At 41.7% G+C, this 22,413-nt stretch overlaps 1 long non-coding RNA gene across 1 annotated transcript in view; it reads right to left on the reverse strand.

Annotated features, from left to right (window-relative positions):
* Nucleotides 1–22,413, reverse strand: part of Gm31813 — a 101,285-nt gene that overhangs the window by 12,879 nt on the left and 65,993 nt on the right. Inside the window, exon 4 of the long non-coding RNA XR_001783797.2 lies at nucleotides 18,157–18,233. This is a non-coding gene — a long non-coding RNA (predicted gene, 31813). The remainder of the gene's footprint in view (nucleotides 1–18,156; nucleotides 18,234–22,413) is intronic.

The following is a 22,413-nucleotide window of genomic DNA, read 5'->3' on the forward strand; positions in this document are numbered from 1 at the left end:
GCAAGTCTTCCAAGCAACCAGCTGATGAATAGACAGTCTAAGCCTGGGTCAGCCTGTACATTTTCTGATTGACAGTCAATAAAAGCCCTCTCTTAAAAACCCCAGTGAACATTAACTGCAGTGAGCACTGGGCCTCAGAGCTTGTGCTGAGAAGCTGGGGTTTGGGAGTCAGGTTGGGCCACATGAATGGTGAGCACACAGAGAAACTGGTCAAGTAAAATATTAGAAAGTATTTAAAGAGAAATGTAACCTCCTCAAAGATGCACCGAGCAGCTTTCATTTCCCACGGGCTGCTGCAGTCAGATCTGGGTTCCCTGATCAAACCCCCTCTTCTGCCAAGTCCCTTTCTGTGCTTGAACTAGTTAGTGCTTAGCTGTTCCTTGTCTGAGAAAACATTGAGATAGCTGAAAACATGGAATAAAGTCCAAGACATGCTCAGAAGAACTGCACTTTCTCCTTTGATGAACTAGACACTTTTCCTAATTTTTAAGGCACATAAAACATAAAACTAATCAGCCTCTCTCCTTATTTCGCTCGCTGGCTCTCTGAAGCACCATTTTTTAAAAAGTCCATTTGGAAAGAACCACTCAGGTCTCCATCCTTCTCCTTACCCATCACCCACCCATCCTAATATCCTGCATTATTGAGACGAGCTTATGCCTAGCCCTAGCCTGGCCCCCTATCAGATCCCCAAAATGAGTAGCTGGTAGCCTGGGAAGGAGCTCAGTTGGCAGGATCCCTGGTTTGAGCTCCAGTGCTGCATGGAGCAGATATAGGTGCACTTGCCTGTAATCCCAGCACCTAGAAGATAAAGGCAGGAACATTAGACACCGAAGGTCTTCCTCTCTGCATGGTGAGTCTGAAGCTATCCCAGGCAGGCTGGCACAGCTCAGCCCTGAAGTCTGGATCCTGAGGACCACACGCCTCAGTGACTCTGCTAGATAAAGGTCCTTCTTTCTCATTTGTCCACTGGAATATTATGCAGAGAGCTGATGTAATGTCACAAAGAGAGGGACAGTATCACTTCTGAGAGGTGGTTCTTAACATATTTTTCTGCTCTGTCTCTCTCTGTCTCTGGCTGTCTCTCTGTATCTCTGTATTTCTGTGTGTGTGTGTGTGTGTGTGTGTGTGTGTCTGTGTATCTTTCTCTGTCTACACTGTTGTGTTCTGGGAGAAGAAGTTCACATTGTAAGGAACTAGTATCCATCCAACAGCGAGCCAGGACCCCCAGTCTGTCCACAGCATATAAAGGAGCTCAGAAAAACACCATTAGCCAGTAGGCAATTCAAAAGAGATTAGAGGCCAGGCAGATAGTTCAACACAAGCTTACAAAATACTTTAAACCAGAACCACCTACCGGAGTGACTTCCATGTTCCAGAAATGCCCTATGGGTTCAGAACAAGTGGTTCCCAGTGGGTAGCACTGGTTGAGGGGTTGAGATGTACTTTTGCTGGATGAAATACACCAGAGTTGGGCTTTGGATGTTTGTAATTTCACCCCACATCAAGTTTGCTTTCTGCTTCGTGCTTGTAGTATGAAGTTAAAGATAAGAGCACTCAGCTTCCTGCTCTGGCTGCCATGCCCGCTGCCCAGTGCTAAGTCTTCCTGCCTTGATGGACTCTTATCCTTCCGGAACCATAAGCCAAACTGAACTCTTTCTTCTTCAGGCTGCTTCTGGTCATAGTGTTTTATCACAGCAACCGAAATGTATGCAGTGTAGTCATTTTCTGAAGCTCTTAAATTTACATGTTCTTTGCTACTCGTACATTCCCTTTCTTTTCTGAATTGTCCCCTCATAACTAGTCAATAACAAACACTAGATAACTTTTTTTTTTATTCATATGGGTGGAGGACCATGCCTGTGGAGATCAGAAGATACTTGCCAGAACTACTTTCTTCCTTCCAATATCAAATTCAAATCAGCAGGCTTGGAAGTAAGAACCTTTATTGGCTGAGGCATCTCACCAGCTCCCAAAGAATTTCCTTTCAAATGTATATGTATGCCTAAATGTGTGGGCACCTATCCTCCTCATTTCTTCTCGACTTTATTTACTGAGGCAGGAGTCTCACTGATTCAGCTAGTCTCTAAACAGCTTACCCTGGGGGAATAGCCTGTTCCACCTCATGAGAGCTGCAGACTACAGGCAGGTTGCCCTGCCTGTACAGCTTCTATATCATTGTAGGTTCTGGGACTCTGAACTTCAGCCCTTGCACTTGTGTGGCAAGCAGGATACCCACTGAGCCATCCCTCCAGTACATCACCAGTAGGCTGTGAGAAAGACTTTGACTCTCCTCAAGTGAAATGCTAAGTCCCGCATTACTATTTGTTCTCAGGGAGACCAGTACAATTATGCAACATAAATTCCTCCAAAGCGTCGGGGACTTCAGCTCAATTTCAAACCCTGCTGGCTTTATTACCAGAATGAATGATTATAAAATAGATGCATGCAAATGAAGAGATCAAAAAAATTAAAGGGCATGTGAAATTTAATGCATGCTGCTTGGAACTCTATGGCAGGATGCTGCAAAAGGCAGTAGCAGTGCCGTGCCATGTAGAAATGTGGTTTGTAATGTTTACAACTTGAGAGTGTGGTTTTAATATTGTACTGTCATGGTATATTTTGGGGGTGGGGGGAAGTGCAGAACCAGGAATGGTGACGTAACAACCTGTAACCTCTGCACTTTAGTGGTGGCAATCAAATGTTGTAATACCAAAAGGTTGCCAACATCTATGAAGTCATAGCAACCAAGAACAACTAGGGAGTTAGTTTCCTTACAAGGACCAGTCCAGGGGAAGAAATTAAGTTCAACATTAGGAAGCAGGGCCTAGTACTACACACCTGTAATCCCAGCACTTGGGAGGTAGAGAAAGGTGAGATATTCAAGACCATCCTCAGCGGCAAGTAAATTTAAGTCCAAATGATCCGTTTGAGGTTCAGTCTCAACAGCCACAGAGACATGTGCCAGTAAGATGGCTCAGTGGCTAAAAGAACTTGCCACATAAAACCTGACAACCTGAGTCCAATCCCCCAAATCTACAGGGTAGAAAAAGAGAACTGACACCAGAAGTTGTCCTCTGATTTCCATAATGCACTATAGCACATGGATACATACACACACATACGCCAATACATACATACATACATACATACATACACATATAAAATAACAATAATGTGGTAGTAGAATACTAGTAAAATAACAATAATATATTTTAAAAGAATTCTATTACAAAAAATTAATAAACATTTGCATTTCTGTTTCCAAAGAATAGATTGTTGAACTCTTCTGTGCCTGAGGTCTTTGTACTCTCCACCCACGAAGAGAAAGACTACAGAGTGTCCCAGAGTACAGAAAGCATTGAGAGGTTTGAAGATGAGAAAAACACTAGCGATTCATCTTGGGTAGCACAGTGAGACTCATAGTTAGGACCTGAGTCTAAAGCTGTGTTAAAGACCGCTCTTGGTCCTCTTTGGAACTCTTCAGTGGGGGTAACAGATTAGAGAGTTTGCTTCATTTTGTGGCATGTAACGGGGGAAATTCTATTGTGTGCTACAGCAGAGCTAATAGAAAGAAGCTTCTGACATCATCTCATGGGCTCCTTGGGCAGAAGGTCTAGATTCAAAAACCATCTCCTCTTCCCTTACCGCAAGAAGCAAGGATGTCCTTATACTTGTATAAATACTTTCAGGAATGCTGGAGGAGTAGCTGGAGCAAAGAATGGCCATTTCTGCATGCCTCTGGCAGGAATGGGACGGAGCAGGCAGACCTGACCCCTGTCCCCAGCCCACCCTAACTGTTCAGTCCCCCACTCCCTCCCACTCTAGCCCAGCATGCCAGGATCTGTGTTTATAGTGGCCAAAGGCAGTTTTTCCATTTAGGAAAACCCAACTGTGACTCTCAATCCTGGGTGCCAGAATCAAAAGAAAGTTTAGTTTGTTTAAAATAGCATTGATAGAGCTGGGCAGTGGTGGTGCACGCCTTTCATTCCAGCACTTGGGAGGCAGAGGCAAGCGGATTTCTGAGTTCAAGGCCAGCCTGGTCTACAGAGAGAGTTCCAGGACAGCCAGGGCTATACAGAGAAACCCTGTCTCGAAAAACCAAAAAAAAAAAAAAAAAAAAAAAAAAAACAGCATTGATAGACTGTTGCTGTAACTCAGTTGGATATGGAGTTTCCCTAGCGCATGAAGCCTGGGTTCTGTCTCCAGCACCACCTAAACCAGACATAGTAGAGCATGCCTATAATACCAGACAGAATGTCCCAGCATTCCCAACAGTCACCTAAACACACACACCAGCTAAGTGGCTCATGGGCAGTATAGGATTCAAGTCTGTTTGAGCAGAAGAATAAACCGGTACTCATCATGAATCTTTGAGGTCATCAGCAAATATTTGAAAGTGAGAATATTGAATCTGGAACTTGTATACAGACATGATCCAGGCAAGAGAAGTGTGCAGGGACATTTATGTATCAATAGAGTAAGAATCTATTTTTGAAATAATATCTTAACAATCCTCCAATAATTCAAGTATTTGTAAGTCGGGTTTTGGGGGGATTCGTAGAAAGTTCTTTGGTTTTTCTTGAGTTATGAGTGTATAAATTAGTGCCGCCTTGGGTTATACAAGACCCAGGTGAAGAGCTCTCAGGAGAAGTTGGGAGGTTCCATGAACTAGTGTTCAGAACAGGCAACGTCTCCCCACTTTCAGAAGGCAAGAGGGGCCATGTCTGGAGTTAAACAAAGAAGCGAACTATCTGTGAAGAAGGAGAGGGCTGAAGAAGGATGGTAGATAAGAATATATGCCCCTACCATGCCCTAGGAGAAGTGGGGTAAAAAGGAGAATCATTGGAGGGAGATAGAAATTTCAATGTGAATATGAGTTTGTTATAAACATGAGCTCACTGAGAATATTCTGCATTGGGTTGGCTTTACCAAGAAATTATTCAGTTCAACACTTTCTGCAGAGTGATATTTGTTACACAAAAAGCATGGGTTTGCAATCTGACTAGGATCAAAATCTCAAAGTCATGCCTGAGCTTTTGTTTATTCTTTTCTCCAAAGAAGTCAGAGTGTCTCCTCTCGACTCAGTTGGGTTGGAGCACAGGCATTACTTAAGAGACCCTTCCTAACCAAGGCAACAGAGTCAGACACATGAACTCTCCACTCGATAACTCAGCAACTGTCTCTACATGCTAGGGAGAAGGCTCATGCTGTAAAGTGCTTGCTCTACAAGCGGAGAGCCTGAGATCTGACCCCAGTACCTATAATAAAAGCCAGGGAGAGTTATATGTGCCTATAATTCCAGCAGTCGGGAAATAGAAAGCTGAGGTGGGCTCTGGAGGCTGGCAGACCTACTAGCCTTGACTATATGATAAAGTTCCAGGACAATGAAAGACTGTCTCGAGCCTTATGTTGAAAACACCTGTAGGCCAGTACAAGAGGTTGTCCTCTGAGCACTACATGCAAACAGTACACAGACACTCACTTATACATTTATATACATACATACATACATACATGCATGCATACATACAAACACACACACACAAACACAATGATAACATTAAGAGAAGATAAATGAATACAATTTAGAAACTCTACTACTTGTGTAAGTTTTCTGTATAAGTTTGAAATAATTTTCTAAATTATTTCAAGATAAAATATTTAAAAGTACCACAAGACTGGACAAAGCAAATACTTGGCCTAGACATTGGAATTATTAGAGGGGTCCCTAGAAAGGCCAGACAGGAAACACAACAGGCTTGGATCATTCTTATGTTTGAACAGAGAATATTACTTGAAGCTGTTAGGTTAAAATTAGAGTAAGCAAACAGCACAAAAGAAGTTGCCTTGGTTTTCAGCACAAACCAGAGAAAACACAATTATCCAAGTTCATCTCTCGTTTGAATTGTCACTCTGCATCCTTTCCATACTTCATTATTTCACCTCTGTTCTTTAGTCTCAGGAATCTGTTTTCATGTCATATCTGTAATACAGACCATGTCTTTGTAGTCTAAATATCCAAAAGGCATCTTTTTTGCTTTTATCTTTTTAAAATCAAATGTGTCCACAGTATCTGTACCAATCAAATTAGACTGTAATGCAGACAGCATACCACTCACCACCTTCTCCTCAGTCAACAAACCCTAAGCTTAAGGAAACATACCAAATTGTTCATAGCAGCAGAGTAAGAATTATAGAGTCCAGATAATCTATGATTTATTGTGTGCTTTCTGAACTGTTATGAAGTATGAGAAGTCTGCCTAGAAACTTTTAGATATCTAAACACAGAAATTCTGGAAAAATGTTTATTGCACCTAAAAACCTGACTGAAATTAGTACCCCTTTCTACCTATATATGGATACAGGATAACTGAGAAAGAACGTGCAAATGCTTAAATATATTACATATATACAAAGTATATAAATACATTCACATGTAATTACAATAAAAACTGTGTCCATACACATCAGGTCCATCACAAATGGGGACTTGCCCACAAATAACTTTTTTTCTCAGTTGTACAAAGATTCATATTATATTTTAATGTGTGAAATTCTGGTTGACTCGGGTTGCTAACTAGCTTCATGATGTATTCAGACCCTAGACAGGGAATGATCACTCCTCACCTGTGTCCTCTCTATTCTGTAAAATCTCCTACATGTACCCAGTAGCTTAATCTCAGACACATTAATCTTTACAAAACTTACCAAGCCACTTAAGTGGCTATACATGCCTTGGAAATGCTGTCTAAATTTCTCAGCATTCTGACTCCAAACTCTCTTTCCAGTACAATTTCACCTTTAGCATTGTGACCAAGAATTACCCTTCCCACCATCCTTCCAAGCCCACTTCTCCCATGATGCATTTCATATTCTCTCATAAGAGAGCTTTTCCTTTCTCCCTCAATATTCCGTTGTATTGGTGTATTGATGTTTTCAGCTTTTGTGACTACCTTGCTTGTTAATAGTCATTTCCTTCTTGCTATGGCTCTTATATTAAATACTGAGCTCCTTTAGGTGATAGCCCATCTTCTCCCCATGCCCTCCATTCCTGCTGAGTGTTCTCTTCAGTAACCTTTAGAAAATAAGTCAGTCAATCCACCGACATATTATACAACGTCATGAGAGAGTACACGGTGCTTTATCCTTCGGTATCATCGCAATTTTCTCCTTCCACCATGAGGGTCCAAAGGAATAAACTCAACTAATCAGGTTTAGCTTTCCTCACTAAGCCATCTTGTTGTCCCTATACTAATAACTTTCAAAACAAAGACATAAAATAAGCAAAATAACTAAAGAGAGATCTTACAAGAGTCATGCAAATACTTATGAAGACAGAGATGTGTTACATCACACATCATTATGAAATTGCAGATTAAAACAAGATACTGCCACATAGCTCTCAGAATCGCCAAAATCCTAAACAATAATAATGCCAAATGCTGGTGAGGACATGAGGCAATAGGGCCTCTTGCATCCACTCATCGCTATGGTGATACAAAATGATACAGCCACTTTGAAAGCTACCTTGTCAGCTTCTCACAAAACTTAACAGACTCACTGTTATTCTTCTGCTGCTGTGCATGGAGGGGCATATGCATGTGTGCACATGTTTGGAGATAAGAAGCCAACCTTAGGTATTATTCGTTAGGAACTTTCTACCTTCTTTTGTCAGGCAGGGGAACTCACTGGGACCAGGGCTCCCTGACTGGGCTATGCACAGTGACCTGTGAGATCCAGGAATCCAACTACCTCTGCCTCCCCAGCACTGGGATTACAAGTGTGTGCCATCAAGAGAGGCCCCTTGGTATTGCAAACTTTATATGCCCCAGTAGAGGGGAATGCCAGGGCCAAGAAGTGGGAGTGGGTGGGTAGGGGAGCAGGGTGGAGGGAGGGTATAGGAAACTTTCAGGATAGCATTTGAAATGTATATAAGGAAAATATCTAATAAAAAATAAATTAAAAAAAAAGTGTGTGCCATCACACTTGCATTTTCACATGAATTCTGGGAAATCTAACTTCAGTCTTCATGGTTGCTCAGCAAGCATTCCACCTTCAGAGCCATCATCTTCCGGGCCATCATCTCCCCAGCTTGTGCTTTTGTTTTTGATATAATCTTGCTGTATAGGTTGACCAGAAAACTATTATGTAGCCCAAAATATCCAAGAATTCCAAGACTTCCTGGCTTAGCCTCATGAGTATTAGGTATACTAACACACCAGGTCTAACATAGTCTTAACAACTTAATCCATCAATCATACTATTGGGTATTTATCCAAAAGTGTACAATGCTTACATTTATGTAAAAGGCTGCATATTAATGTTTAGATAAACTTTATCCATAATTGTCTTAACCTGAAAGCAACCAATTGTCTTTGTGTAGAGGAATGGATGCACTGTGGTATAGCTGGGGGATGAAAAGTACTCAGCATCAAAAGGAAAGAACTTATCAAACCACAAGAAAAGCACACGAGAAACTCTCGGAGTAAGATACTAAATGACTAGTGTGAATTGAAAAGACACATCCTGTCCAATTCAAACTATGTGACCTTCTGGAAGGTTAAAAGGTCAAGTGATACCACTGCTTAGGCTGGTAGAGGAAAGGAACTCGTGAACATAGATGAGTTTTGACCTGCCAAGATGAGTTTGTGTGGTTCCTTATAGTTGGGTCTGCATTACTGTACTTTTGTTTAAAGCCACAGGTTGTATAAGAGTGAGCTGTAATATAAGTCATGTTCTTGGAGTGATCATTATCTGTCAATTTAGGTTTATAATTGTAACAAATGCCTCATTCTGTTGGGAAAACTTTGTAGCAGACATAAAAGGTGGGGATTTGGGAAATTCCTTAAATTCTCTCAAGCTTAATGCTCTAAAGAAGTAATATACAGCAAAAATGAAATAATGAAACTATTTCATTTATGACTTTCAACTGAAGTCTCACTGTGGAATCAGAGTCCATTGACTGTCCTTAGCTGGAGTAATCACTTTAGCATCAAATTCTGGGACCTCCAATGTTGATGAACAAGTAACTCAAAAAAGACAACTTCTTGGCCATCATGGATTGGTTCACTCATCCCTATACTGAGTCATTCATCTAACAAACGTTTATTGAAGACCTTCCATTTGCTGGGCTATGCCTTTGATGACTTACAGTCAGGGAGACTGACATATAAGCAAAGTGTCACTGCAAACTAAGACCAATTTAGTGACTGGACTGAACACAGGATGGGGAGCACAAAACAGAAAGGGCAAGCCAGCTGGTGAAGCAGAGAAGGTTCTTGTAAATGGGGGAGATCTCCCAATCCATAAACAACAAGCAAGCTGGCCAAGTGCAAATAGCATGAGCAGAGATATGGACAGTTCCCTTACGAACATGAGGACCTGAAAAACAACAGGTCAGCTCTCAAGGGGACAAAATTAATGAAGGAACACCTAAGTTGCTATCTATTTTTATCAATGGCTCAAGTCTGCTTCTTATTGCTGTGATAAATGTTACAACAAAAAGCAAGTTGAGGAAGAAAGGGTTTATTTCACCTTACAACTCCCAGGTCCATCACTGAAGGAAGTCAGAGAAGTCAAGGCCGGTAACTGAAGGTGGGAACAGAAGCAATGACTATGGAAGAATGCTGCTTACTGGCTTGCTTCCCTGGCTTGCTCATATATCTACCTTTGTTGTAAAAGGTGTCCCACCTATCCACAGGTGGCACTGTCACCAGTATGCTGGGCTCTTCTACATCAATTGACAATCAAGAAAATGCCACATAGGCATGCGCACAGGCCAGTATGATAAAGGAAAATTCCCAACACAAGTCCCTCCTCCCAGGTATTCAAGTTGACAACCAAGATTAGTCATCATATTGACCTTAATAATTTCTTTCCTGGAGCCTTTCTCTGCCTCCTTAGTTCCCTGGTGTTTATGGGAAAATACCCACATGTGATTTTATAGTATTTCTGCTTAATTGGCAACCAGCTGTCTTTCAGAAATCAGAATCTGCTCCACCCCCATTTCATCACTGAGAAAAAGACTGACTGGGAAAAAAAAATTATTCCTAAAATAGCTTCTGTGAAAAACAAAGCCTGCACTATTTTAGCATAAAGTTAGTGCCGAGAATTCTTTCTAAGGTGTCATCTCAATGAGTTTCATTGTCTTTCACAGAGCTGCAGAGCAGTTCCTGGTCAAAGTTTAGTCTTGCCTTTTGGTGGAATTAAAGAGCTGGCTCCTCCATTAATGTTCTTTCTTGAAAGGTTTGTTGCTGTTGTTATTTTATTTTTTACAACCCTTGGAACATTTGAGATTCTTTCATAGAAAATTTGTGTAGTCTGAGAGCTAGGGCTATCAGGCCTGTTTGATGCACCCTATTCAATAAACACAATGTTGGTCAGATGAAGGAGAAAGAGCCTCAGGCACATAATTGGAGTTTAAGGAAGACCACCATAGCTAATCAAAAATATCCAGACACTCTGTGAAAGGGGCAGCCCAGAGAGACGGGGAATATCTAAAGCAAATGAATAAAGACTATCATGCCATTAAACAGATACAGCTGTGCCTGGATGAATGGGAGCATGAATACCGCTGCAGTTGTCCACTAAAGGACCAGCACCTACAAGGACCTGCCACTCTTGTGTTAACAGAAAACTATCAGCACTGTGGTGGGGGTATAAGAACATATACATAGCTGGGTAAAAGTCAGTGGCGTTCTTATAGTTCTTAAGAACTTAGTATGGTACAAAATGGCACAGTAAACGTTTTAGAAAATGGAAACTTCCCTTTGTATAATTCAGACCAGGGTGCTTTCCTAAACTTAAAGGGTGCTGACAAGAAACACTCTGTAGGAGAATGTGAGAGTCTCCTTCAGTTCATCACAAAAATCTCAATAGGTCATCACATCTGGAATTTAAGAAAATCTAATAAAGTTCAGTTCCATGGAGATGAGGAAGAGATGGCCAGAGGGACCAAGTGACGAATATAGAGGGTATTCTTACAAGCGTCCGTACACCTTCATAAGAGTATCATCCTGAGATTTGTCTTGTATGTTTTATTTGTTTTTTTCAAAACAGAGTTTCCCATAGCCATGGCTGGTCTCGAACTCATTGTGTTCAAGGATAACCTTGGACTTTCTATCCTCCTGCCTCTACTTCCTGGATTGTTAGGATAGCAGGTGTACTACCATGCCTGGTTTATATGATGAGGGTGATTGAACGCACAGTTTCATGACTGCCTGGTAAGCATCCTACCAGTTGAGTTGTCTTCTTGAGTTTATTACTTTCTCAGGCTGCCCTGCCCTTGGTGAGTACTGCCTGCCATGTAATGTTGACACTTCTTCCAATGAATACAAAAGGGCCTGTTGCTTTAGGCTCCCAGGAATGGATTTTATTCAATATGTCCACACATTCCTTCACTTTATAAATTCACTAGATACATTATAACATACATTTATTTTCAAATAAATGTCGGCAAGCTGGCCGTTTGGTGCATTTAAAGCCCTATGATATCATGAATAATAGTCAGTTAGCTAAGTCAGGCAGTAATGGCACATGCCTTTAATTCCAGCACTCAAGAGGCAGAGGAAGGTGGATCTATCTCTGTAAGTTCCAGAATAGCCAGGGCCACACAGAGAAAACCTGTGTCAAAAAATCCAAAGGAGGGTGGGGGGAGGGAGACAGTCAGATAGTTGAGACTGGTGAGACACGTTTGTCTGTCAACCTAGTACCCTGAAGGCTAAAACAAGAAAACTGAAAGTTCATGGCCAACCCAGGCTACAAAATGAATGCAGGCATGGTGGTTTGAATAAGAGTGGCTCCATAGACTCATATCTTTGAACACTTGGTCTGTAGTTGGTGGAAATGTTTGGGGAGCATTTGGGGGTGGGGGGAGATAGGATGGTGATTTCCAGTTCATCTCTCTCTGCCTCATGCATGTGGATCAAACTCTAAGCTCTCAGCTACAACTTCAGCACCATGCCTGCATGCCTGCTACCATATTCACCACCATGACCATCACAGATTTTAACCCTTTGAAACTGTAAGCTCCTAGATCAGACCAGTTGAGAAACAAGTAGCCCTGCAGAACAAGGAGCCTAGCAGAATGCTCTGCCTGCCAGTGCATGTGTGCTCTCGTTTACCTTCAGTGGTAACTCAGCTGTAGCTCAGTAGGTGCTCTTGGTTCTGTGCATCTCTTGACTCCCGCATCCAGACACATTTTCCTCATCTGTTATCACTAGCAATGTGTCTCATTTCCTCCAAGCCAGCTTCTTCATCCCTTGTTCCCCGACACAGATGCAGGACTAAACACTCACTAGCCTTTGTTGCTGCTTATCTGCCCTGCAAGGGAAAAAGATGAGTTTTCTCTGTACATAGTTTCTTTTCGACCTGCTGTGAACAAATTCCACCAACAAGAAGCACCTTAAGAAATAGTTTATTTCTGCTCACTGTTTGAGGAGTAGGCTCTGTCATGGTAGGTGGCATGGCAGCATGTCTGAGAAAACTCAGAATGGACAAGAGTGGGGACAAACTATAAAAAAAAAAAATCCCAAGGCCCACCCCCCAGTAACTCACTTCCTCTTATAAAACTGAGCCTTCTAAAGGTTCCATTACCTTTCAAATCAGAACTACCACCTGGAGACAAAGTACTGAAATACTACTATAGTACTTTGAGGCTACAGGAGACCATTTCACATACACACATACAGGATTAACTGGGTGGTAAATTATTTCGTCAAATTCATTTAATAATAATTGATATTTTGTTTATTTATTGTTTGTGTACATGCATGCATGAGTTCAACCTGTGTTCTATCATCATAAAATCAGATATCCATGAACCTGTATCCTGTCAATAATAGACCAAGATAATTGTGAAGCCTACTCTGTAACCTATCAGTCATGAATCCAAACATGGATGAGATCGCCCTTTGTCCTGTGAGTCACAGACCCAAACACATGTGAATCTGCCCTGTATCCTACGAGTCAGGGGCCTTTACATGGATGACTGAACTCTGTACCTGCTTTTGTCCCTGGTTTATGACTAGCTCCAAGTCATCCATTAAGGTCTGTGTACCCAGTCTACTCCATGCCTACACATATTAAGTGATTTTGCTGTGCAGGGTCTCTCAAAGCTATCCTTGTCCAAGTCGTTTAACTCTTACCTGCAGAGTCAGTAACTTAGAGCTAGCAAGACTTACACTTGTTGACTAACACCAACTCTAAGCATTTATCAGAGGAAAGGAATACTCAAGAAAAGAAAATTAGCTGAAGAGAAATTAAGGGAGAAGAATTCTGGCTGACTAGCTAGCAAGTCACCTGGTTTGATCCTTATGAACAGACTAAAGACCATTTTACCACAAGTCCAGACAGAGATCTCTGTCTTAATGATAAATGATCATTATAATGTTTCTCCTATATAGTAGTCATACCTGCCATCAGAAAATGTCCTTTGCCAGATTGGAGAGATCTGAAGAGATAGATCTTCATGTCTCTGAGTCAGATACCCAGCCAAAAATTCAATAGCCATTTTCTGTATGTTTATCAGTGATCAGCCTTTGTGTGAAAGCACATGATATGACTGCTTCACTCAGAGAGCTGACTTCCGGTTAAAAACACTGTACATGGTTTGCAGTGTGTAAGAATTATTGCAGAGACTCACAAACAGACAGTAGGCAGTAAGTAATTGTTGAATTTTCTATCACCTTAGTGAAGGTTTAAACATCATTGTGGAATAAAGGATGGAAGGACATAAGAAACAAAGAAGGCATAGAATGTCATGTCTTCTGGGCATGGCTTGGCCATTATATGCTTGAATGTTCAGTAGCTAGGACTACCTGCACAAGACCTATACAAACTGAGTCCATCAAAATCCCCCCATGAAGTGAGTGAGAGTGAGGGTCTCACCTGGTTCCACCTCTCTTAAAGAATTTATAGGCAGTTGCTGGGAGAGGGAACGGCATTTTCCTTAGTGATATAGCCATTGATACAATACAGCACAGATACTCCCATGCTCCTCTGAGGAACCCTAATTAAACTCATTGGTTTGCTAAGAAGATAAGAAAACAAAATCGTTTTTTTTTTAAATTAGGTATTTTCTTCATTTACATTTCCAATGCTATCCCAAAAGTTCCCCATAGGCTCCTCCCCGACTCCCCTACCCACCCACTCCCACTTCTTGGCCCTGGCGTTCCCCTGTACTGGGGCATATAAAGTTTGCAAGAACAATGGACCTCTCCTTCCACTGATGGCTGACTAGACCATCTTCTGCTACATATGCAGCTACAGACACAAGTTCTGGGGGGTACTGGTTAGTTCATATTCAAAACTGTCTTTTTAAAAATAAATAAAAAGACAAGACAAGCTACTTAAGAAAAATGAAAATAAGGCAACTTTATAATCACAGCACTTGGCATTTGCAATGAAATTTCAAGGAGGGAAGAAAACACCCAAGAAAGGGTTTCATTGAGGTGGAAAGATTCTGAGCTGAACTGGCAGAAGAGGCCAAACTGGAAATTCAAAAACGTCTTATTTACAGAGAAGGTAAATCATAGGCTGGCTGGGCTTGGGGGCTTGGAGCTGATGTTAGAGTTCTCACATCACTCCAGCTGGTTGAAGAGATCTGGTCAGGCACTGCAGGAAATGATGCTTCTCCCTGAACCATGGGGTGCAAACAGTTTTGCAGAAGCAATTCATGCTTAGCTGCCATCTTCCTTTGATTCTTGCCCCTTTCCAAATGGATCTTAATTTTCAAGTTATGTTTTGTGATAAATATTGAGAGATTTTTTTTCAATCGATTTTTTTTAAACAAGTGTATATCAGGATGGTCTAAAACTCAATTAGTAAAATATGCCTTTTAAAATTATTGTATTTCTTAATAGTATTAGGCAAACACACATGCTCACACATATGTGTGTGTGTGTGTGCCTATGTATGTTAAACATGCACATATGTACATGATGGGGTTCTGTACATGTCTCAGGACACATATGTAGAGGCCAGAGGAAAACGCTGTGGACTCTGTTTTCTCTTCCACCTTTCCCATGGGTTCTGGGGATTGAACACACATTGCCAGACTTGCTGTCTTACTTCCTGAGTCATTTTGCCAGTTCTATTTTAGAGCGCTTATTCATGAGTGTATTCATGTATAAAATTTTGGATTTCCTTCTTGCCCTTTCCCAGTACTAAGGTCAGATCACGCCTACCATATGCTTTCATTCCCCTCACACGCCTCTTCTTCCCAAATGTGTGCTATGATTTAGAAAGCATATCTATTGGGGTTTATAACTTAGAATCAGAAACTTAGAACACCCACGATACAATTTGCAAAACACAAGAAACTCAAGAAGAAGGAAGACCAACGTGTGGATACTTCATTCCTCCTTAGAATAGGGAATAAAATACCCATGGAAGGAGTTACAGAGACAAAGTTTGGAGCTAAGACGAAAGAATGGACCATCCAGAGACTGCCCCATCCGGGGATCCATCCCATAATCAGTCACCAAACCCAGACACTCTTGCATATGCCAGCAAGGTTTTGCTGAAAGAACCCTGATATACCTGTCTCATGTGAGGCTATGCCAGTGCCTGGCAAATACAGAAGTGGATGCACATAGTCATCTATTGGATGGAACACAGGGTCCCCAATGGAGGAGCTAGAGAAAATACCCAAGGAGCTGAAGGGGTCTGCAACCCTATAGGTGGAACAACAATATGAACTAACCAGTACCCCCAGCTCGTGTCTCTAGCTGCATATGAGGCAGAAGATGGCCTAGTCGGCCATCATTGAGAAAGAGGCTCCTTGGTCTAGCAAACTTTATATTCCTCAGGAGAACGCCAGGGCCAAGAAGTGGGAGTGGGTGGGTATGGGAGCAGGGCCGGGCCGGGGTGGGGGTGGAGGGTATAGGGATAGCATTTGAAATGTAAATTAAGAAAATACCTAATAAAAAATATATTAAAAAAAGAAAAAAAAGAATGGTCCAAATACAGCTACTGCATAATTTTCAACGGAAGGCCCCTTCAGATAACAGTGCTGCAAATAGTCCCACTACCACCTTCTCCTTTGGAATAGGGTGTCCTTCCAGAGCAAACAAGAGTGTACTGTGCTCCCTGGTTCTGCTTCTAGCTGCTTCGGTCGCCTCCATTTCTCTTGGAGATGATTGAATTATCTACGTAAAGATGAAACAGCTAATCCTTGGGGTGGGGGTGGGGAGAGAATTGATTCGTGGCCAGCAGACATTTAGTCTCAAAGCAACTGGGGACGCTCCGGAAGTGATTAGTGCTAACAGAAGCCTTGGTTCTCCTGGCAGGCTAAATGCTTTAGAAACACCAGGGAGAGGGAAAGAGCTTTGTGTTTCTTCCTAATAAATCTCCCATCTTATTGTCAGAGGCAGTTTGCCCTCCTGGGGGCCTGGGCTCCAATCTCAGCCTTTTGCAACTGAACTCTGCCTTGCCTGATGTCCATTTCCATCACAATGGCTTACTGGGTTCTAAAAGAGACAATCTGCCACACCAGGCTTCTCAATTTCTCTGCCCCTCCTTCCCTCCCCACCAATCACGTCTTGACCTCCCCCCCCCCCCCCCCCGCCTCCTGGCTCAGGTACTCCCTGCTTCCCATCCTTGCTCTTGCTCCAGGGATCTCTTTCTGTAAATCCTCTGAGAGAATTCCTGGATTAAATTTGAAGTAAAGCATTACAAACCTCTAACTCGGTGTCAATTACTATTTGGCACTACATTTTATGAGGAAGAAATGCAATAAAACAGCAATTTCTAAATTTAACCCGCATTACATAATATAATTATTTATTGCAGAAGATGTTGTTTATACATCACCCACGTTATTGATTGCTATGAAAAAGGCAATGTACAGGAAGCCATACAAATTGATCAATAGTTAAAGTGATTAATCAAATATTTAATTTGTTTCCATAAATTTTAGTCCAGTACGTGTTTCACATCACACAATGTAGCTATGAACTATAACTCCGCTCCCCAGCAAGACGCACAGAGAAATGTCTTTCTTCTATTTCTGAAATGCTGCAAGAGAACACTAAAGCTGAGTAAACCATATTTGTCTTTCACACTCCCACCCATCCTCATTTTGCTCCCACTACTAACAACCCAAAGCTGAAACCACTTAAGGATTATAATTATCCCTCATCATGATCGACTGTGTGATGACGAGGCTGCTACCCATCACAAATGATGTTGCTGGAAAGGAAAGATGTGCAGCCCAGAGACATTCCCTGCTTTGTTTTTTGCTTTATCCCCTCCTCCAGGCAGAGGGAGGGAGGGATGAAATTCAGTCAGGAAAACAATTAGCTTGCCTAGCTTCACTGCACTGTGATATCAAATCACACAGCAATTAAGAGCTCCAAAGAGCCCCAGGTTGGTTTCACGCACATTCAAGGATGTAAACCGATCTGTACCCGATGAGCTAAGGCTGGACTGCAAATGAAAAAGTCAGAAGAGGTAAGCAGTGTAAAATTCCATTCTCTGCCTAATCACACTTCACTAATGGTGATATGCGCTCAGAGTACCTCTCAGTCGGTACACAGAACATTTGCATGTCTCCTCAAGCCTTGATAGATGGCTACAGAATTCTACCCTGTGACTTCTCTGGCAATACATGTCAAATGCAAAAGGCTAATATTTTCAGAAAAAATATATATACATTTGATGGTGAATAAAAAGGATAAGTGAAGTGTCCCATGGTGGGGCTACAGAGACGGCCCACTCAGGAAAAGTTCATCCCGTGTAAACATTTGAACCTGACTTCAATCCCTATTACCCATGTAAAACGTCTGGTGTGATGGTTGGTGAATCTAAGCAGTGGGCAAGTGGGAACAGGTGGATCCCTGGGGTTCACTGGCCAACCAGCATAGCCTAATGGGCAAGCCCCAGGTTCCAGTAAGAATCACTGCCTTTAAGAAAAACATGATACATAGCTCCTGAAGAATTAAACCTGAGACTGACATCAGGCTTACTCATGCATGCGCACAAACATGCATTTCACGGATACACAAGTGTGCATGGACACACAGCTGAACATACACAAAGAGGACAAGAAAAGCGTCATCTTTCCCATCACCAAAGTCTTAACTGTTGAATTTGGCACAGAAATCTCCAAAGGCAGACAAGTGCGGGAGAGTTTTAACGGTAGGAGAACATTACCCATCTTCTTCTTCTCCCTTCTTCCTTTTTGCTCTTGAAACAGGGTCTCTACCAAGCTCGGAGTTGTTAGGTTTTTACTATTTAAAAAGAAAACAAGAAAGAAAATGCCTTTATCTTTAAAACAAAACAAAACAAAACAAAAAACTGCCAGCATACATTATAAAACCTTCAAAATAAATGCTTTTTGTTTTAAAGCAGGTACTGTAGCCTGCCCTAGGCCCCACATACAGCCAGAGATGACCTTGAACTCCTGATCTCCCTGCTTCCACTTTCACTGGGATTATAAGCGACTCGGCTTCATCCCCTCTTTCTGTTTTTATAGATTTGTTTGTTCCTAATTGAGTGCTTTTCTCTTAGATAGCTTTGTTACACTTGGACGTGTTATGTTATAAGGCACCAGAGTTCCCAGTACAAAGTAAGCCATGACGGCTCCTTTTCTCTTGCTTCTTTCTTCTCAGAAGCTTTCTCTGTCACTTAACTATGGATTTAAGAAGAAATAAAATGGAACATGGCAGATATTAGTTTGCCTATGGCCCTGTGAATGGCCCCACACCTATGTGCATATGGGCAGCATTAATTGGCCTCAGGAGGTTATTAATACAAATAAAGAAAGAAGGCATGAGGTCAGGAAAGAGGTGTGGGAGAGGAGCAATAGGATGAGTTGGAGGGAGGTTAATGATGGATGGGTTTGATCAAAAGACATTGTATAAATATATGCCATTGTCGAAAATAAAAATATTATTTAAAAAGAAATAAAGTATGTTATATGGTTCTCTTGTTTTTTTAAACAGACTCTTCATTTTGGAATAATTGTACATTTATAGAAAAAATCAAAATGGTAAATTAGAAAGTGTTCACACATTGCTCATCGTCCTCCCCATTTTGCAACTTAACATTAACATGTACCACTTCCAAAATTAGGAAGCTGACATCTTTGGGTCGCTAGTAGTTGCCCTCCAGAATTAATTAGTTGCAGCTCTGTCCCATTTTTCATTTACAATCCTGTCCTCTCTTTATTTCAGGTTTCAAAGCTTGAGATCTTGCTTGGGGCGTCAAGTCATCTAGTCTACCGGGTCTGTGGGAGACATCTTTGTTTACAGTGACCTGGACAAAGAATCTTAATTTTCTTTTCTTTTTTTTTTTTTTTAAAGATGTATTTATTACATGTAAGTACACTGTAGCTGTCTTCAGACGCACCAGAAGAGGGTATCAGATCTCGTTACAGATGGTTGTGAGCCACCATGTGGTTGCTGGGATTTGAACTCTGAACCTTCGGAAGAGCAATCGGGTGCTCTTACCCACTGAGCCACATCACCAGCCCAAGAATCTTAATTTTCAAAGCAATATTATTATTTCTAGGACCTTTGCAATAATTAATATTTAACAACTATGGAAAACTTGTCACATGAAAAATGTGTACATGAGGTCACACCCACCCACCTGACCCTGCCAGGTATATATTACCCCAATGTTTATGAAGACAAGCAACTACTAGATACCCCAGCTGAAACTCTTTAATTCTCTAGCAACTATTCCAGGAGACCTTCAGTGTTGCTCAGCCAAGTGAGTACTGAAATCCTAGGAGGTAGGTGTTCACACCCTGAGTAAACACTCCATATGGGTGCTCTGTGCCACACCAAGGACACTGTGTGGGCCGGTTCCTATGGCAATGGCCTGTCTCATGACCAGTCTATCTTTCACCATTCATTAACCTGTCACTCCTGCCTTCAGTGGCCATCTATTAAACACCTGCTAAATGCCAAGTGGTTCTCTAGTGTTTTGGAGCATGGAAGGGAAAGATGATAATAACACATGCAGACCTTACAGAACAGTGGGTTCCGTGATCTACTCACTGACAGAGTGTACAGGGTCACAGGAACAAGTGAGTCAGACTAGAGAGGAGAGGCAGCTCCCACAAAGACACTACTCAAGGAACCACAAATGCAATGCCCAGGTCAAGAAGGGCTGATAATAAGCAAAACGGTCGATCCAGGTCAAATGAGAACCTAGAAGCAAGTCACAGAAGCCCAGTGGCATGCAGTTACCATCTGTGACTAGACAATTTAGGAATATGGTATTTAACAGGGCTCCAGGAAATGTCTGGTACCCTGAAGGTGCCCCTGATTCCCAGATACTAGCCATTCCCAGGGCCTTAGCGAAGAGAATAAATCAGAGTCAGTTACTAGATGATACATGGAGAAGAATGTGAAAGTGTTTAACATGAACACGTGAAAGTCTATGGCTGAAATCTTGACCAGTGCAGAAGACAAGGAAGGAGAATGGAAAGTAAATGAAACCTCTCTTGTCTCTGGGACTATAAACACAAATATGCTCTTGCCTTTCCAGAAAATGCTTATTATTATTATTATTGTTATGACTATTTTATACATATAAGAACTAAACTGGAGGGTTGCAGGGCTGCTCACAGAAGGGTAACATTTTGTCTTCCTACAGAGGATGGACTTGAGCTCTGTAAGTGACTCAATGGATGAGATACTTGCCACCGAGGAAAAATAATCATGGTAATTATGTTCTCTGTGGGGAAGTACACACGTGTGTGTTGTACAGCCATGTGTGTGGATACATGCTTACAGAAGCTAATGAAATGTCTTCTCAATTGCTTTCCAGCTTAATTTTTGACAGAGTCTCAGGCTGAACCCATTCAGGCCAGAGAGTTCCCGGAATCAGCCTCTCTCTGCTTTTCCGGTTCTGGGATTATGGTCTAGCACTGTCATGCCTAGATTTTTGCATGGCTATTGAGGATCCAGACTCAGGTCCTTAGATTTAGATGCTTGCATGACAAGCAATTTCCCAAATGAGCCAGCTCACAGCCCTTCCCTCTTCTTAAATAAGACATTCCTTAACAGAATTAATTGGTATTAGAAGCTGAGAAATCGTGGATTCTACAAGACCATAGGAACCTGATCAACCCAGGGTTTAATCTGTTCCCTAACACAGAAGGTGATGTGTGACATCAAGGTAGAAAGTCGGTGTGAAGCTAGTAGGGCCTGAGGAAGGAAATCTGCAGTGTAAAAGCCTGTATTCAGTTACTTCATGAGGACTCCAGTCTGAATCAAGCATTACTGTCTAGGGGATATAGATGCAAGAAAGAAGCAATAGGCAACATGAGACCGTGGCTTTGCCAAATTAGGTTAAGCATCAAGCCAATTCTACAGTCAAGATTATAAATCCCATCTGGTTACAAGTCAAGGTCAGTTATCATTGTTTCTCATTCTTCAGCTCAGGGGAAAAAGAACACGGAATTAGCCAGTGCTGAGCCCTTGCTCCTAAGAGAATGCTGAGCTAGGTTTCTGCATAACCAGAAAGCAAGGCCACTAGGAACACTGGAAGCAGCAATTCTACCAGATACCTATGAGTAGACAGAGCCCTGCTTGCAGCACCCTGGTTAGAAACAGAGTGCTGTATTCAGGGTAGCACTGTTGCCCTTTCAGTAAGCAGGGAGAGCAACTGAAGAAGCAATGAAAACCACACACAGGTGTTTGTATCTGTTGTTAATATGGAAAGGACCTTTTTAATTTTTGTATTACTTACATTTATTTACTATTTATGTAGGATGTGATGAGAGAATGTCCCATTGTGCTTGTCAAGGTGAGATAACAATTTATAGGAATCAGTTTTTTTTTTCTTCCATGTTGGTTCTGGGGCTCAAACTCAGATTGTCAACAGTGTTAGCAAAACCCTTTACTAGCTGAGCCGTCTCACAATCACAAGGGGAACTTTTTAAGTAAAAAGGAGTATATTGTTTACTTTTGTAATCGGTTGTGACCTGACACGGGTTAATTTAAGAAAGAATTTGTCTTGACTCATAGTTCAGGGGACATCATCTATCATGGTGGGAAGGCATAGCTTAAGGACAGGAGGCCAGCAGCTCACCTTATATCTTACTCAGGAGACAGAGTTGCATGCTCTGTCCAATCAGTATGTCAATTTTGTCAACTAATCAATATGTGCTGTTTTTAATCCATGTCTCTGTCTAAAGATGCCTCATTTACTCTGTTGTATGAACTCGTTGCTGGGGTAAACCTGACTAACAACTAGCCCAAGCCTGGGAAAAGCTTTTCTAACCAGAGCTTTCTTTATAAAATAGGTCACTAGATAAGATTTCTATGCTATATTTAGAAACTATCTTCATCAACAAGGCCACCAACAAAGCCTCAAACATGGAAAAATGTGGTATAAAATGTCCCATAGGGAGATGCCCTCTGCGGAGTCTGAGGGGTGAAAGCAGAAGGAAAG

The sequence above is a fragment of the Mus musculus genome, chromosome 3, assembly GCF_000001635.26.
Source record: "Mus musculus strain C57BL/6J chromosome 3, GRCm38.p6 C57BL/6J".
Lineage (NCBI taxonomy): Eukaryota > Metazoa > Chordata > Mammalia > Rodentia > Muridae > Mus > Mus musculus.